Genomic DNA, 19,146 nt, shown 5'->3' on the forward strand with positions numbered 1-19,146 from the left:
TAGCATATATAGCATAAACCTTTTTCCTTGAAAACACTTGGTCTTCATACTCATCATTTAAAAAGACTACTTTATATTCCATCCAGTAGATTTACCAAAATTTATTTAACCTAAGTATTTCACAATAAGAAAATGGCAGTTTCTATTTCTGCTCTTGAAATTGTTTCCAATTTTTTATTGTCAGTAATACTGCAGTAAATGTCTTTTGTAAACGGCATTTCAGTATTTTACATTACTTACTTAGGATGGATTGCTGCATGTGGAGAGGTAGCGTTAGAAAGTGTAAACTGTTTATGGCTTTTCATATGTGGAGCCGGTCTAGTTTCCCAAACTCAGTGCCAGTGTCCATGTAAGATGTGAGGAGGCCGGGTTCTTTGAACGCTATCAGCAGGGTTTGCTTATTTTCCATTGTTCTGAAAATAATTAGCCAACAATGGTTCTTGATAATTTAATTTGCCCTTCTTTAATTACTGGAGAACAAAGAGTTCAAAAGACAGATCTGGCAAGATTGATGTGTCACTGAGAAAGGCCCCCTGGAAGGCGGCCAAGAGCCTGCACAGGGTCACATTTATGATGGTGAAATCACCTTCCGGGTTCAAAAATCCCATTTGCCGAAGTCCCGGGGTGGACGGGCATGGGGACGCTAACAAAGTTCATAAGAGACTGTGTGAAAACGAACTTTTAGAGGTCAGCTGGATATTATCAAAGCGTAACCTATGTGTACTCTACTTAACCCAGTAATTATACTCAAGAAATCTGTCCTAGAGAAATACTAGTATTATAGGAAAATATATTCACAAAATCACACAATTTTTTGTGTGATCATGAAATGTAGGGAAAAAACTAAATATCCATCAGTAGAAGAATTACTATTTAACTGCAGTACATAACCATTAGGAAGAGTGAGACAGATATGTTTATTCACATGAGAAAATACCCATGGTATATCATTAAGCTTACAAAAGCAGAATATGTAAAGTGCAATTATGTTTATGTTAAAAACCCAGGCATGCATGTGTGTATTATTATACACCACACACACTGACAGCATTCTTTGCAACAGTGGAATTGGATTGTATTCAGAGCAAAAGATACCTGTAATCCTTCCAGTCTTTTTTTTTTAAGATTTGACAGACTAGCACAGGTTGCCTCCCGAGGTCGTGTGGTGGGAGTGGGGAAGGGAAGGATAGTAGGACGATTCTGTCATTTTGTTCCTTTTTTTTTTAACAAGAAGCATGTGTGACTTTTGAAAGCAAAACTAAAATGCCTAGATGCGCTCTAACTCTCTGAGCGTCCTCATTTTCCTATTTGCTAATAAAGAAAAGATTTGGACACTTTAACTTTGCCCTATTATATCAAACCACAGTAAAATTGGACTGTTTTCAATTTCTTTATTACCTGAATTCCACCTTTTATGAATTTCCAATTTATTCTCTTTGAGCATTTTTATGTACTAAGCTATTCATTTAATAAGATATTAGAGGTTCCAGTTCCATTTAAGCATGACAGATTGATCATACCTATTTGCTTTTGCTTCACCCTAAAATCCCTGGAAAAGGATTTAAAAGTAAACAAAACAGGACACAAGTCACCCTGAACAGAGGGCAGAAGAAGACAGCGACATTTAGGAAGGCAGACAGCAGACGGAGGCAGAGCATCACAAGTAGACAGAGAAGAGCTGGAGCCCAAGCTGGTTGAGGGAGAGGTTCCCGAGCAAGCCGACCTGTGGCCCTGACCCTCTGGAGGCTCAGAAATGGGAGGCCACGGGCATCTCAGAAAGATGGAGTTGGAAACAGAGGATCAACTTAAGTTTATGTGAGAAGCCAATCTTCTCCTCACCCCCTGCAGCAGGGCAACTGCCCCAATGCCACATCGGGCAGAAGACGGGAGTGGCTGAGCTCCAGGACAGGCCACATGGCTGACAGTGGGGATGCCACACTGGTATCAGGGAATTGAATGAAAGTTCCCATTGAGATTTCCAGAGTCCTGGCTGCAGATTCCTTGAGAGAAAGGGTGGGGGATTCTTCTTGGGGAAAAGTGGACATCCCTGGAGAGAAGGCTGCTCCATACAGATGGACCAGCCCTGTCACCCCACTGTGAAACCCACTCATTAACAAGCTTTTGGTCCCAACACAGTGCCTCGCTCTCAAGGCATCAGCAGGCATTCGATTCAAGGCTTTATTGTGACAAAGACCAGACAAACAAAGATAATACTTGGAAAACAACCTTTTTTGAAAAACCAAACCACTATCATTCATATTCTGTGTTCCAGTTCCTAGTATCACATAACAATTGTTCCCAAAACTTAGTGGCTCAAAATAACAGCAAACGTTTTATTATCTCGAATGGTTTCTATGGAGCAGGACCTCAGAGAGCTCCATGGACAGCTCTGGCCTGGAGGCTCTGAGGGCATTGCAGTCAGATGGCAGCCAGGCCTGGAGGAGCCGGGAGCTGGCCAGGCTGCTGTCTATCCCCTCAGGTCGACTCAAGGCTCTTCCATGTGCTCTCTCCATGTGAGCTAGTGTGGCTTCTTCCAGTGAGGTGGCCTCGGGGCAGGCAACTGCTTTCCTGGTTAATCATGGTTCCAATGTGATTGGTCCAGGTCCCCAGGTAGGAGTCACACTGCCTTCTGTAACTTCACCACGGAGGTTATGCACCATCATTTCTGCCACATCCAATAGGTTCAAGCAAGTCCTAAGGCTGCCCAGATTCTAAGGGAGGGGAGTGAGAGCTATTGTGGCAGCCATCTCTGGAAAGTAGATCAGGGAGAGAGAAGAAGATACTGCATCCCTGAAAAAGTAAGGGAATCAAGCCCTCTCCCCATGCAATTCAGAGTTTAGACGTTAACAGTTTTGAAAATTAAAATCTGATAGCAGAAACTAAAAAATAAAAGACTTAGAAGGTAAAAATCTAGTAAACTGTGCAGAAATAATAGAACAAAAAGACAAAGAGATGAGAGCCAGCCCTGACGGCCTAGTGGTTAAAGTTCGGCCCTCACTGCTTCCACGGCCCGGGTTCGTTTCCCAGTGGGGAACCACACCACCTGTCTGTCAGTTGCCATGCTGTGGTGGCAGCTCACATAGAAGAAATAGAAGGACTTACAACTAGGATATGCAATCATACACTGGGGCTTTGAGGAGAAAAAAAAAAGAAGAAGATTGGCAAAAAAGAGGAGATGTTAGCTCAGGGCGGATATTTCTCTGCAAAAAAAAAAAGAAAGAAAGACAAAGAGATGGGAAACAGGAGAGAAAAGATGAGAAAGAAGATGAAACCAGTAATTTCAAATATAAGTGATAAAAGATCTAGAAAACAAGAACACAGAAAAAAGGAATGAAGAAAATTATCAAACAAATGAATCAAGACATCACAATTGAACTGAAATGAGCTTTCCATGAACTGAAGGGCGTGAGTTTATAGATTGCAAGGACTCAACACAAGCGAAAGAAGGGGGAAACCCACAAGAATTCATAGCATTATGAAATTTCAGATGATTAGGTATAAACAGAAAATTCTGAAAGTTTCCAGGATGATGGTAAAAGAAGATTCAAGGACAACAGCCATGCAGCAGGCCTAGAGAGCAACTAACTCAGATTGAAAAAGGAAGATGGAGAGGCCAGGGTGACGTTTCCAATAAAAATGTGAAAGAGTTTATTTACGTTTACAGAGAGGAGAGTTATACTTCCAACTGAGAAATAGAGGATTAATTAGTGATAGGTACGCAGAAAACAAGGCAAGTGAAGAAACAGAAGATTACGCTGGAATACAAATGCAAGTGTTGTAAAATATGTACAATCAAGAATAACAATACAAGCTTGTTACTTAGAAATCCCAGGGAGTTAATGTCAGGAAAAAAATAGATTGCTTCTGAGGAGTGGGAGTTGCAGTGGGGGCAGGTAGAGTGGGGGACTTCCTTTATCTGTTTTAAGCTTTGAAGAAATAGTTGAGTTCTTAGACTATGTATGTCATAACATCCTTTAAAATAACAAACTTAAATACCACATTAAAATGATTGCTTAGGGGCCGGCCCCGTGGCCGAGTGGTTAAGTTCGTGCGCTCCACTGCAGCGGCCCAGGGTTTCGCCGGTTCGAGTCCTGGGCGTGGACATGGCACCACTCATCAGGCCATGCGGAGGAGGCATCCCACATGCCACAACTAGAAGGACCCGCAACTAAAGACACACAACTGTGTACCTGGGGGCTTTGGGAGAAAAAGGAAAAAAAAAACCCTAAAAAAAAAAAATGATTGCTGAAAAGCGAAAATAAAAAATAGTGGAATAAAGACATTTTTATTCCCCTCCCTCAAAGCCACTGATATCAAAAAGATGAAATAAAAGACAAAAAAATAATCTATCTTCAATGAAACATGGAGATAGCCGTTACTGCAAACCACAAATTAGAAAGCATGAATACCAGATACTTTGAAGTGTGGATCAGAATGAGAGAGGAGGCAGTGAAAACATATTTTCTTAACCATGGTTTACTCAAAGTTCAGCAATTCCTTCAGTCTCATTTCAGTTTCTGTACCCTATTATTTTTTTGTGACATATGACTTTATTTCTTTTCTTGTGAAAGTGGCATAGGAGATTCTAAGTTATTTGCATCTTTTGGTGCTGAGTTTTTTTATAATGAACACATCTTTCTTTTAAAAAAATCAATCTACTTCTTTTAAAAAAATGAAATTTCTTTTTTTTCTTTTGATGAACACGTTTTTTAGTTAAGAGAATTTTCACCTAGTATTTGAAAATTACAAAAAAATTCATTATCTTTCCTTTTTCTGTGAATATTTTTTCCATATGATTGTTTTCAGGTCAAATATTAAGCTGTTGAAAGTACCAGCCCAACCATCCCATGCAGACTGAGAGGTTGGGAAGTGACTCACACACTTTCCAAAGGAGGAAAGGAGTTAGAATCCACCTGCACTCCACCTCCCAGTGGGGCGGATGAGGACCAGGCCAACCTAGCCATTAGCTAGGGTGGGCGCAGGGCCCACGATGCTCTTAGGGACCCACAAAAATATGTTAATTTATTTAAAAATCATATGAAAAAAATGAATTCTTAGGTCAAAGAATTTATTTTAATATGTAAGTAATGTATTTGTCCTTGTAACAACACAGTTGTAAAATACAACTTTTCATAATTTTTTTTAGGGAGGAAAGGGCCCAAGACAAACGTGCCCAGGGGCCCACAAAAGTCATAATGCAGCCTTGATGAGGACTTTGAGGCCTAAAAAGCTTCCTGGAGTTGGTGGTGGCCGAGCCCAGACCGAAACTCGAGTCTTCCACCTCCTCCTGCTGTGCTTGTGTGTCTACTGTGCCGTCCTTCAGCTTGGCTGTTCAATGCTTTCTCTCATCTAGCCTGCGCTCCTCATCTAACCTTCTCTCTTGCTTTAGCCAAGATGTATCTTCCGATGCAGTTGGGTTGACCCTACCTTATTTCCTATTATTCATCACAAACATACTCCATCTCAGCTCAGTCGACCCTCTCATTGTTCCAAGTCCATTACTGCCCATTCCCAGCTCTAGTTCTCGTTCCCACCCACCCCATGTGGAATAGTCTCCCCATTTCCCTCCGCCTGCTCCAGAGTAACCTCCTCTCAAGAGGCTTTGTTCCAGCGCAGCTTCTTTCAGGATGCCCTTTTAGATGACTCCAGCCTTGAGTGATCTGTGCTATGTCTAAAAGTGCTTATCGCTTAATAACAAACTTATCACCTCTTATCTCATCTTGTGTTATCTTATCTTGTCTCTCATATTTCAGTCTGGTCTCTCCAATTATCTTATAGGGTGCTGGACCGCAGAAGCCCTGTCTTATAGACTCACTGAGCACATGATCACTCAATAATCACTGAGCACTCACTCAATAGGCACCCAATTGATTGGTGGGAGCCTCTGATGACTCCTCCTACAATGATGAAGTCAGGTACCACCTCTTCTGGGTGCCTGAAATAGACATGGTTTCATTTCTCTTTCTTATGTTTGCACCCCCTGAGATATCTGTCACAGCGTCTGATTGCGAATTCCTCAAAGATAGAAGCTGATACCTTTTCATACCCGTATCCCCTACCCCCAGCACAGTGCCTGGCTCAAAGTGAGTGGTTACTAAATATTTGATGAGTGAGCATTTTCTAGAACCGGCTTTTCAATTGAATTTCTTAGTTCCGGAAATGTTTGTTTTTAACGTGGGCTTCCCACTCCTAGGGAAAAAATAGGAGGAAAAAAAAAAAAAAAGCAAGAAACCAATTTAAGAGCAGAATGAAAATGGTGAAAGTTATTTCCATAGAAGCCTTAGCTGACCTTTCAGAGTTTCCTTCCCTGCACCACTAAATTCACAACCTAAACTATAACTAGCTTTCCAACCTAGATGAGCATCCCACTTCCACACACTTGATCTGGTGTCAGTTTGTGTCTTTGGGCGATGAAATATTGCAAAGACTTTTCCTGCCTCTTGCTTTGATGCTATTTTTTTTAATCTGAAGTACTCAGTGATGGAATAACTCCAAAGCTGTGATAGTCATTAAATGATCCAAATCAGGATTTAACATATCCTGGAATTGAGACTCTCATAGAATCGTTCCAGGCCCTGAAGACCACTTTTGTTTCTCTGTTTTCTTGGTGTCCCGAGCAACTCTTTTCTGAGAAATCGCTAGAATTTCCCAAGTAGTTGAACCACAACAAAGACCACGGAGAGAGAAGAGGGGCTGCTCAGGATTCAGAGCACACGATCTTACACATGCATCCGATGGCAATGGGAGTTTAGAAATGCTTACCAAAAATACCCGCATCCACGTTTGGCCTGTCAAATCTGACCAGTCTTGTCTTGATCGTTTTACCAGGTCACTCTCAGCTTTGCAAACACTGATCCAAAGCCAAAGCACAAACAGCATTTTTAACGAGCTTCTAGGAGAACCTCCTATTTGCACACACATATAAGATTAATTTTCCCCAGAGCTGACCAATTTCAGGATCAATTGACTACTAATCCCAAGGAGCAATCATAAATGAAATTCCCTAAAATTGTTTCGAATATCAGAACCTAGCAAGGCAAACTTTATTTTGAAAGTACAGTTCAAAAACTCATGTCTTAATCCCAAATGAAATAAATCAACCACTAATTAGACTTTTCTGATTCCTGTTGTGGCCAGGCAGGGAAGAGCTCACAGCAGCAGAATGGGGATGAACTTGGAGGGGGGCTGTCTCTGCAAGCTCAGGGCTCACTGGAATGGGCAGCAGTGGGCCTGGAGTTGGTAGCTATGCTGCAGCAGCCGGGAGAGGAAGCTGCTGAGGACCAGAATGGGGATTGGCTCCCAGCAGCTGGGATCAGTCTAGCAATGATGACATTTCACTGCGTGCGGGGCACTTTCCTGAGCGTTCTACACGTATTAATTAACTCATTCGCTCAAGAATCCAATGAGGAAGGTAGTTTTCCTAGACCCATTTTATGAACATGAAAACTGATGCATAGTGAAAGTAAATACCTTCTCTGAAGTTATTCGTCTAAGTGGCAGAGCAAAGATTTGGCCTTGGACAATTTAGCTGGAACGCCTGTCCCCTTAACCGCTGAGCTGTGACCCTCTCCAGGAGGTAATGGGCTTCCCTTTCAGGCAGAGGACAGAGGACGGCCACTGGAACTGTGAGGGCAGGCAATACACAGAGAGACACATCGATGACCTTCCAGGAAATTCTAACAGCTTGCACCAGGCTCCAGGCCCAGAGGAGGGACACAGAGAGGGGCCCCGAGGGAACTGGGCCTCTTTCTAGATGGTGTGTCCCTAACTCCTTGACTGCATGTTCCTGAAAGAAAAATATGTTGAGCATGAGTCCCAATTTATATACTTTCATTTATATATTCACTTATAAATTTTGTACATGTACCACTGAATTAATGTGCATCATAAAATATGCATAAAAGGAAAAATTTTTCTCTTACACCAAAAACTTACCATAAATCCACTTCAAAGAGCACTCACTTGTACTAGCTAGCACTGGAAATGTGTGTCCCTGACCAAAAATATATTTTTTTAAGTAATTTGGGTCTATTTTTATTTTGAAGTTTATCAAAATTTCTTGATCCAGAAGCCAGTTTTCCTAGAATCATTCCCTAATTGTTTAAGATTATTTATCCACGTATGGATGATTACTTGAAAACATTGCAATGCAAGACCTTTGATATATTGCATAATCCTGAAACTATATGTTAAAACAAAAACAGAATAAAGAACCTTTAAAAAGCCTGCAACAATACCAAAAAAAAAGTCACCCAACGAGAACAATTCTCTCTAGAACAATTCTTTTAAATCCCAGAAATAAAGCCAAAATGTCAATCATTCTTTTTAGCATTTTTCACAGCAAAACAACAGCCAGTGTGCAAAACAAAGCATTGGAGTGCAAACAATTGTAGGGGAGGAAGATATTTCCTCTATCTGCTCTGGGTCTTTCTGGCCAGAAAACGAATTAAATTCACATGAGATAGAATAACAGGAGAAAATTAAACAAAACTTTATATCATGTATACATGGGAGAGGCTCAGGCAAACTGAGCAACTTGCCAAAATGGCAGAAGTTCGCATCTTAAACACCACCCTCAGCTAAAGACAAAGGAGGATGTTGGGGGTGGAGAGAGTCAGTTATGGGAGAGTACCAGATAAGTACAGTAACCAAGAGTCAGGTTATTATGCAGACTTGAGTCCTTGCCTTCCACAGTGATGAGAGTTTCTAGAGATAAGGTCATCTGGCTTCTTCCTGGTACAGAGAGGGAGACACCTTTACAGATGGAGACTTCCTTTACAATGTAAATGTCTCTTAACAAAGGGTAAGTAAATTCTACTTTTCAGAGTTTCTTTCCTCTCTGCAGTTTTTTAAAGTAACCAGCCCAAAATAATCCTCATGCCAAAGACACATATCTTGGGATGGCCAATTCCAGTCTCCCACACAATCTAAGCTACTGCCAGGGACAGAACATGTCTCATTGGGAACAAAGATTTCTTTTTCTGATCAGAGCAATAACACGCACATACAAAATGAAAAATTAAATTAAAAGAAAGCATTTCAGCAATCCCGATGGGCTTGGGCCCTCTGATAGCTCCTCAAAGTCCATCAGTGGATTATTGTCCCGTTGTTAAAGCCAGCCGCCACTTGAAACCGAATCTAATGGAAAGAGGAGGAGCTTAGCAAAGGAGCTAAACATCTTACCTGAAAACCTCCTTTAAAACTAGGATCCTTATCAGTCATGTCTCAAAGGTTCCTCTCCATCCTGCACAGGAGAGATCAGTTCCTCAAGTTCCTCTTGTGTGGGCATCACTTGAGTTTTCCCTGAAGCCCTGGGAAGACCAAAGGTTTTTTCCAGCTGGAGCCACAAGAGTCTGAACCCAGGTATCCTTTTCCTGCACAAATCTCGACCTGACAGAAACTGTAACATGAGACTCTCAACTTCCGTATTCAGGGAACAGGATCGAGTTGGCCGATAAGGTCGATGATGATTGGGTTATGAAGGGGTTGATCCAAGCCAGCAGCAACCGAGGCTATTGTCTGCTACTCAAAGCTGCGGCCCCTGGAGTAGCAAATTACAGCCTCTGTTCTGTTTCTTTTGAAACCTCTTTTAGGGATGGGCAGCTCAGGGCAATTTGTGTTTAAGGTCATAGGTTAAACAATGGGAAATTACCCAAGAAGTAAAAACTCTGTGAAAGTATTTTATAAAGGTTTTTAAATCATCAGATGCCCAATGTACATCACTAATTGTCTTATAAGCTTTAACGTGACTCCTTCTCCAGGTGCGTGGTTGAGATTTGGTTGAGGAAAGTCTGTATCTACTGCAGCCCCCTTAAAATCTTCTGTGCTAATAAAAAACCTGCATCCTTGCTCTCCAGCCATGAGGACTGTGACTGTAAATGTCCTTCCCAAGCGGTAGCACACCGTTAGTTATCTGAGGACATTTTGTTCTCACTTGTGGATGCTCCCTGGGCACACCTCTATGACATGCAGTGGTCATCTTTTCCGATTGTCCTTGTTAGGCACCTGAACTTTCATGAGAACATTCCAACCATCCCCTTGTCTTAGCAGATGGTTAAAGCTCCATAGAGTATTTGCCTTCAATACTTAGAATACGTTCAATAGTTAGAAAATGTGACCTTGAATTCACTGCTGCTTAGTGCTTAGCAGAAGCTCAGTTGAGAGCAAGCATTTAGGAGGACAGCCTAAGGCCGTGCATTTCACACGCTACCCTGGAGATGTGTTTCTCCCCCGGGCAGACATAACTTTTTAGAAATATTGATACCTGATCCCCATCTAGAAATCAGTCCGATGTGGGTGCTCAGAGAACACAAGGAGGCCACTGAAGGTGGAGTGGAGTGAACAACAATGGGAAAAAGAGAAGGAAAGGAAGCGAAGGAACTAATGAAGGAAATGAAAGGAAGAGGGCCCAGATTATGGAGGGTGTGGAGGGTCATGGTAAGGGCGTGGCTTTTGCTCAGAGAGAGACTGAGGGGATTCTGAACAGACGAGTGACATGATATGACATACATTATAAAATGATCACTCTGGCCAAAGTATCTCCTATTTCCATTGTTTCACTTAAATAAACCCAGAAAAACTCAAAGCAAGAAACAACTTTCCAAGCTACTACTCAAATGTCCGATGGCAAGAAATGGCAAGGATCCTAAATGCCAGAATCTTCCATGTATCATCTCCCCAGATTCCTGAAAGAGATATGTAGAAGGCATATTTCAAACAAGTTCACTTTTTTTTTTTTTCATTCTACGAGGCTTGGACTAGAAATGAGAGCTTGCAAGTTCTTTTTCATTTAAGCGTGTCCAAAGGTCATTCCCAGAAATTCTAATTTAATGGTTTGGGATAAAGTGTAGGCATCTGTGTGATTAAAAGGCTTCTGGGGTAATTCTAATACAGAATTACCTCTCCAGAGGCTGGTGAAAACAGCTGACGTTGGCAATGCTCTTATTTTTTCCTTTTTTTACTCTACAGCTGTGCTGCCCAGTATGGTGGCCACTAGCTATGTGTGCCTCTTGAGCGCTTGAAATGGGGCCAGTTCAAATTGAGATGAACTATAAGCATAAAACACTCAGTGGATTTCGAAGACTTTGGATGAAAAAATAGACGTGAAATGTCTCATGAATAATTTTTACATAGATTACATTTTGAAACAATAATATTTTGGGTACGCTAAATTAAATATAATATATCATTTAAATTAACCCACTAGTTTTTTCTGACTTTTTAAATGTGGCTACAAGAGAACTTTAAAATTACAAATGTGGCTCACACTATGTTTCTGTTGGACAATGCCAATGCTGAGCATTTCAAAGGCTCCTCTTACATGGGAACCACAGCCCTCTGTCTGCCAAACCTTCAAAACACACCTCGCATGGTCCATTCTCCAGAGCAATTGTTTTTTAAAGAAAAACGCTAAATTGCTTATTTAGATCTTTCTTCCAGGTAAGGTATGAGGAGAAAGCATTGAAAGACAACACAACATAGTAGTTAGTAGTAAGAACTTGTTAGATGTGTGACCGTAAGCGAGTTATTTACTTTCTCTGAGTCTCCATTCCCTCATCTGTAAAATCTGCATAATAGCATGTACCTCAAGGTGCTGTGAGGCTCAGTAACACAGTTCCTATCTCTCCATAAGTGGTAGGTACTATTTTAATTGACGCCAAGCTTTAGAAAAGATGGGGAGGCACCCTGGCTTCAGGTGACGTGACTCGGTGTGAGCATCGACAGAGGGGAGGTGCAGAAAGCCGTCACCTTCTTAACTACTCCTGAGTTTTCTTACAGTATAGTTCTGTCATTTGATTGGAAATAAACTCTCAGAATGTCAATTTTATATTCAAATATAAGTAAAAAACTAATTAAAAGGCAAAATGTCATTTGGAATGAGCATTTTTGATGAGCAGAACTGTGGTTGCCACGTGCCTTCCCTAAACGTCACGACGAAAGAGAGAGGCACGTGGATCTTTGCGAAGAAGGCGGGAGGCAGGGGAGATGGCTACAAGTCTTCCAGCACCTAGTGTTGCAATGTCACTGTTTTGTTTCTGAGGGTTTGCTTTATCTTGCTGTTTATGTCTGACCGTAAGCCTTTCCACCTTTTGACCTCACAACCGTGATCTCATAACGCTCATCAGTCCTGAAATTTAAAATTTAGTTTTGACATCATTTTGTCCCAGTCCTTCCAAATGGCCAAGCACAAGAACTTTCTTTTTTTTAAACTTTATGACTGAATTCACTGAACCAGTTTGTCTTCAAAAGTTTCTTTTTTTTCATAGACATGGGAAGACTCACACAGTTGGTTTCCCTTATTCTCAGGAGACAAACCAGTTAGGCTAAAGCTGACTCTGTATGCAGCTAGGCTCCCTATCCTCCTCCAGGGGGTCAGCTCCAATTAGAATGAAATAAGGATTGGGCGGGCAGCATGCATTTTAAATCACCATCCGTGGTTCCCATTATTTCTAAACAAAGGCACCATTAGAACAGGGATATATTTGCAGACATTTCTTTACCCTTTGGACTATGGAAACAATGAGAAATTAGAGAGAAGTGATTATTTTAAACCTTCATCTAACTATGGAACAAAAGAAACGGCAATAGTCAGGGAAATATTATAGTTGAAAAAATAAATGTATGTGGCTTTGGAGCTATATTTCTGGAGGAGAATGCTACAAGCAGAAGAGGCAAATGAATAAGTTGGGAACAGGGACAATCTCAGTTCCCGAGCCAGGGTCGTCTTCGTTAGACATGAGATCAAAACCTTACAATACCAGGAACCTGTGCCTTTAGACTGGGTTTCTTTGAACCATTGGCCTGGGTGCTGAAAATAGCAAAGAGCCTTTTGGAGAATCCTTAACTCGGAGCCGTCACAGCACTTCACGTGAAGTGCTGTCCTTCCCTGCGTTGACCCCTCTCCTGCCTCTGGGAGTTGTTTGGCAGCTTCCTTTGTGTCAAAGGACAGGTCGGTGAGCAAACTCTTAGGCAAACTAGGGCTCGGCATGTCACTAAGCAACAAATGCTTTCCAGAAAACCATTTTGAGGTGTTCCAGAAAATGTGTGTGTGTGGATACACTCATCCATATTTTATGGGGGAAAAGTATGCACACATATTTACATACATACTTTCCAAAAGTACACACACATTCATTTTCAGGAAAACCACTTTGAGATTGACTTTATATATATGGAGAGAGAGAGAGAGAGAGCTATAGACCCACAGAGAAAACCTTTCACGAGTATTTTTAATTTATTTGTGTCAGAATAAATTTATTCTATAAAACAATGAATAAATCTATTCCTCTCCCACAGATGTGGTACAAAAATAGGGGCGTGCTTGAAGAATGTCCAAAGGGCGGTAAGCTTCCAATAGATGTGAAAAAATATTAAAGTAAAATTCTAGTTGTCAGTTTTCTAATTGAAGCTGTCTCCTCATTTGAAAATATTGTTTTCATTGACATAGAAGGAAAAGAGGATCAGCCACGTGCCCCATGACGTTGAGACAAATTACAAACATATACAAGAAGATTTTTCAGGAGGGTTCTCACCATGGTGGGGGTTCAGGGTTCCATCGTTCAAGGCCATGCGTATTAATACAATAAAGGAGTGGCCTAAATTCACTCTTTTCCTTCTCTCTCCTTTCTCCTCTTCTCATTTTTACTTCCTTTCTCCTTACTCCTTCTTCCACCAAAGAACAAAGTATAATAACTTTTTAATGACAACCTCATTTTCAGGAACTCTGGATAATTCATAATCCTGAATTTATTTTTTCCAAAATGTCCTGATAGCCAATTATTTCTTAACACTTTGAGGTGAATTTTTGCCTTTTATCCCATATTTTATCTTCTTTGGAGAAACTGCCCTTGAAAAATTATAGATGGTGATAGAAATATATTGCCAACGTGTCTAGATTTTCTTTTGAGGAGGTGGTGGGGACTATAAATGAAAAAAATAAGAAGATGGCCAAACTGGTCCACAATACGATTAATTCATTCATTAATTCTACAAGTGTGCATTAAATACTTAATACGTGCCAAGAGTTGTACTGGACTCTGGAGGTACAAAATCAGATAAAAACACAGTGTTGGCCTCAAGGAATCCCTGGTCCTCAGTGTATGTGTATGTAAACTACCAATTGTAGTTTAGTGTTAGAAAGCCTTTGTGATTACTATTATTTTGAATTTATTGCAGAGAAGAATGAATGTTTAAGTCTAGTTCTCACAGAAACAAGTGATAACTAGTGCAAAGCAAAGCCAGGAGGGTCATTGCCAACCCAGAAAAGCTGCCCGGTGCTGGGATATGCAGACTCAGCATGAAAACAGCGCCTGGCCTGGGGAGGAGCCCAGTGACCTTTGGCTTGTCCATTTCCTGGACTCTGTATGGCATCATAAACAGTTTTCAGATAGCATCGTTTTTTTTCAAGAGGCATAGTGTGACCAACTACTCAATGTTCAGAAACCCTGTGAAGCCTCCCATAACTTTACTGGGACATAACCAAGTTCTTGAGTTGCATGAAGTAGAATGCCATTAGCTTCTAATACTTCATACATTCATGCCCCATTCAAGAGAGCAGCCCTAGGTGAGTTTCTTTAAATCACTCTGTGTTTATGCAACCATCAAAGTTGCCCACACGAGTCCACTTCCCGTTTGATGAATGAAACTCCAGTTGTGATAGCCCACCCACACTAAGGTTACCTATATAGTGTGGCATGTTCTCTAAAGATGGCAGAAACTTCAAGGGTGGTTTGTGTTGATTTGGGGCTGGGTTAAAACATTTCAACAAATCTCAAGGCTTAATTAACATACCAAATAAAGCAGCCAGGTAGACAAAATGGCTGAGATAGGAGGAATGATAAGCAAAGTTAACGTCTATCTTTCCATTTACCTTCCTTGGTCAAAGAAAATAACATTTTAAAAGACATGCCCTGCTTTTACTATAAAAATCAGCAAAAGGAAATGGCTGTGGATTTCAGGAAATACACGTCAATGTCTCAAATTCCAAGTCAACCACAAGTTACAGATGTGGCCCTTTTTAATCAAAATAGACATCATTTTAATATTAACAAAAGTTCATCATAAGTAATAGGACATTGGTGGATTTTCTGGTTGTTCTTTTCTATTAAGGGCTTGGCTTGTATCAAAAATAGAATTTTATCACCTTAAGGAGTCAATTGTGTTCTTATGTTTGTGGGTAATAAGCAATCAATGACTACCTGGTAACTAGTTCCATTTTAAGATCCTCAAAGAAACTGGTAAGCAAATCACTCTGTGGATTTCAATGAAAACAGCTAAGAGATTTGCATAAGCATGGCCAAGAGAGAAGGAGCAGGGCCTTTGAGTTCGGAAGATCTGTATTTGACCCTCCCTCTCAGATGAGCAGAGTGACCTTGGGCACATTACTCCCCTAAACCTCAGTTACCTTACCTTTAAAATAGGAATGATAATATCTATATCAAAAATGTTCCTGTTGAGTACTTGAATAAAATATGAAAATTACCTATTGTGACTGACGCATGGCAGGAACTCAATAGAAGTTCGTTTCTTTATAGCGTGTGAATTCGTATCTGGCTCCAATTCAAAAGGGAACTCCCTGAGCCAATACTTTCTGTGAGTGCCTCCTTTCAATAGATTCTGCGGCTACAGCAGTGAATTAAAAACACCGTTTGTTCTCAAGGACCCTTACAACCAAGAGTTCTATTTGGCTCCCTCAAATCAGCTGAGCAAAGCAGGAAACTATGGATTGTTTAGGGTTAAGTATAGAGCAAAGAAGTAACTTGCTACTTATCAACAGAATGGATAGAAGCAGCCTAGTATCTAGAAAAGGCACAAATTATGTAATCAAATAATTTTACAAATGAATAATTAAACAAACAATTCCTAAAGTCAATAGCTTCATAGCAAACTTAGAAGTTAGTAGAACAGAGGTAAAATGAGAGAAAGACATTTGACTGGGGACAAGTTTACCTGTTAAAGCTGTTCAAGCAATTAACCAATCTGTCTAAGTAGGTTCTAGTTTACTAAGTTTACTAAAGGAGAAAAAGCAGTAGAAATTAAGAACAACCATTAAGCTATGAGTCATTTAATTCTTTTGGATATATTAGTCTAAATGTATCTTATAACACTTTCATTAATAAACTGCTATTGTAATTAATGATGATGTCTAAGTTGATGGAACAGCATTTCTCTCAAGAAGACCACTTTACAAAGGGAATGAAACTGAATAATGTCAACTAAGAAAGGTCACTGTGGACTGACCAGTTGAAGAATGTACTGTTGCTATAAAAAAAATTCAAATTCAGTTCAGCTCAATTCAACAAATATTTATTGCATTTCTGCTGGAGGCCAGGGTCTGACTAAGGCTACAAGACAAAGTTCTTACCCTCCAAAGCTCACATTCTAGTAAGGAGCCAGAAGTATAAATAAGGCATTCAACTTTCAGCTTCCTTGTGCCCCACTTCCCAATGGGAAAGAGTTGGTGGTGGGCCCACTATGTTGCCTGCTTATTGCAAAAAGCTTTCTACATGGATATATATATATGCACACGTATATACACAGCCTCAAAATGGTTTTCCAAAACTGTTTGTGTGTGTACAAATATTTGTATCTGTATATGTATTTTTTCCAGAAATGGGACAATAGTGTTGTATTAATGTTGGTTTCCTGACTTGAGTTTGCTCTCAAATGGTTCAGAAATTAGTCTTATTTTATATTGATATAATACACACACAGAGAGAAATGTGGTGAAATGTTAAAAGTGAGGGAATCAATGTGGAGGATATGGGAATTCTGTACTAATCTTACAACTTTTCTGTAAATTTGAAATTATTTCGAAGTATATTGTTCTTCTAAAAATTTTAAAAATAAGTGATTCAAGACCATTCATGGCCTCAATCCTGCCTTCTTTTCCAGCAGCATCTCCATCATTTTGATATCACCATCATTTAACATCAAGTCATACCCAACTACCTAGAGCCGCATTGCTCAGCCCTGGCTGCAAGGTAGAGTAATCTGAGGAAATGTTGAAATATGCCAACAGGTAGGCCCTTCCCCAGACCAATTAAATCAGAATTTCTGAGAGTTCGCCTCAGACATATCTTTTTTTAAAAGCGCAGCCGAGGTTGAGAAACTGACATAAGTTCCTGAACACCATGCAGCTTCACTCTCCCTTTGTTCACGCTATAGGCCACGCTTGGAGTGGCCTTTCCCACCTTGTCCATCCTGCAAATGGTATTCCTTTGTCGGTACCCAACTCAGAGTCATCTTCTTAGTAAGGTAATCCAGACATCCGCACGCCCACCCACAGAGAGAGCCCATCTTTCTCTCCTCTTGTTGTTTCTTTCTACACAGTTGATTATTCTGGATCTCACACTGTAGTCTAATGATGTGTTTACTCTCTCTCCCAACCAACTGTGAACTCCTCTAGGGAAAAACCCTCGTTATGTTTGCTTTTGTTATCAGCATGGGCCTAGCATGTAGTAGGATTCAGAGGAATGTTTACTAAATTAAAAGCAAACAAGGTAACACTTGTTGGACTAAAGTTGTAACAAAGAGCTGTGGGGGCCCTTGAGGAGCTCTTTACACAACAGGAGGCACTTAGGGAAGGAGATGGCGCTTACTGGCTGGGAGGAGTGAAGAAAGAATAGAATGGGAGGGTGGGTAAGAGATGGGTGGGAAGGAAGTAGAAGTGTGATAAGCATGTAATGCAATCTGGCTGGACCATGTACAGAGTATGCAGAGAATGGAAGATGAATGACTTCAATGTTGTGTGTTGAGTTTGAGTTTCCTAAGGTTGTGCTAGGTGGAGTTTCCCTATAGGAGGGTGCAGGTTGGGGTGATGGAGATAGGGCTCTCCTAAAGGATTTACAATAAGAAGAGGGCTGATGGAAAGGTCTCAGTGCAACATTTCCAGAATACACCGAGGAGGAAGAGGAGCTGTCAGTGTCGCAATCCAATGTACACCATCAGGATAGATGCGGAGGGGGCTGATGGCCACTCTGAGTTTATTATAACCAGCGTTTCAATATATACATAGCTTACAGCTGTTAAACATACACAGGTGTTCTGGATGAAGTAATTAGCGAATGCCAAGAATTCTTAGTGATTTCTCAAGGAGCCCTCCCTCGGCCTCTGTTTTGATATTATCATGTTAAGGAAAATCAAAGAGAATTTCAGAAGGCTCAAAATGTCCAGTCAGTCAAATGAGGACAGAGATTGTCCTTTGAGTTTGGTCATTAGGAAATGCATGATGATCTCAGTGAGAACAACTTAACTTCATGAATGGAAGCCAGATAAAGCCACTGAGAAGTAAAAATACAGAGACTCATGGGCTTCTAGAATTTCCCCTCTGAAGGAAAATCTACCTGGATCTCTTGACAGCATTCTAACCTGTTGACCAGTTCCTCCCTCCTGACAAGTCCTCTTGCCTCGGCTCCACTAATACCACACGCTCTAGGTGTTCGTCCTAGTAGCTCTGATTCCGGCATCTCTGTCTCTCCTTTGCAAGCTCATTCCCCTTCCCCATCTTTAAAATGTTGACTTTCTCAAGGCTCCCTTTCTTCTCTCTTTAGACACCTCTCTTAGGCAATCCATCCGTGCTTATGGAGTTCAATACCATCTAGAATAATGGTTCTAAGATGTATATTTCCAGCCCAGACCTCTCCTCTGTATATTGAAATGCCTATCTGATATTTCTGCTTCTCAGACTCAAAGGCACCTCAAACTTTACCTCTTCAAAGCTGAACTCACGATACCTTCTGTATCCCCCTCAACAAGGACCACCTCTGTGTTTCCGTTATCAGGGGTGTCACCACCATCCATCCAGAAATACAGGAGTCCTCCTTAACACCTCTTCTTCACCTCCCAGCTTCTTAGCTCTTCTCAAGTTCTGTCCACTTCACCCCTTAAATGGCTCTTTATTCTAACTAGTACTCCACTGGATTTGTAGGCAATGATGAGGGGTCCAAACCGTCATCCTGTTTACTCTGTCTCGTTACAACAGCCTCCTCCGTGGTCTACCTATCCTCTCTCCCTTCCCTCCAATCAGTTCACATCAACCTTCAGCCAGAATGGTCTTTTAAAACTGCAAATCAGATTCTGTCATCTCTGCTTAAAACCCTTCATCTACCCATTACTTTCTATACGATGATCAAAATGCTGCTCCCT

The 19,146-nt window shown here is 40.9% G+C and overlaps 1 protein-coding gene and 1 long non-coding RNA gene across 2 annotated transcripts in view; one reads left to right on the forward strand and one right to left on the reverse strand.

Moving 5' to 3' along the window:
* Positions 1 to 19,146, forward strand: part of CNTNAP2 (contactin associated protein 2) — a 1,879,249-nt gene that overhangs the window by 1,691,534 nt on the left and 168,569 nt on the right. The window lies entirely within an intron of this gene.
* Positions 2,165 to 9,551, reverse strand: LOC106783109 (uncharacterized). The gene is made up of 4 exons (XR_001380645.3): positions 9,184 to 9,551; positions 7,471 to 7,786; positions 6,763 to 6,850; positions 2,165 to 2,749 (listed from the first exon to the last, which is right to left on the reverse strand). It is a non-coding gene; the product is annotated as an uncharacterized lncRNA (long non-coding RNA).

The sequence above is a fragment of the Equus caballus genome, chromosome 4 (genome assembly GCF_041296265.1).
Source record: "Equus caballus isolate H_3958 breed thoroughbred chromosome 4, TB-T2T, whole genome shotgun sequence".
Lineage (NCBI taxonomy): Eukaryota > Metazoa > Chordata > Mammalia > Perissodactyla > Equidae > Equus > Equus caballus.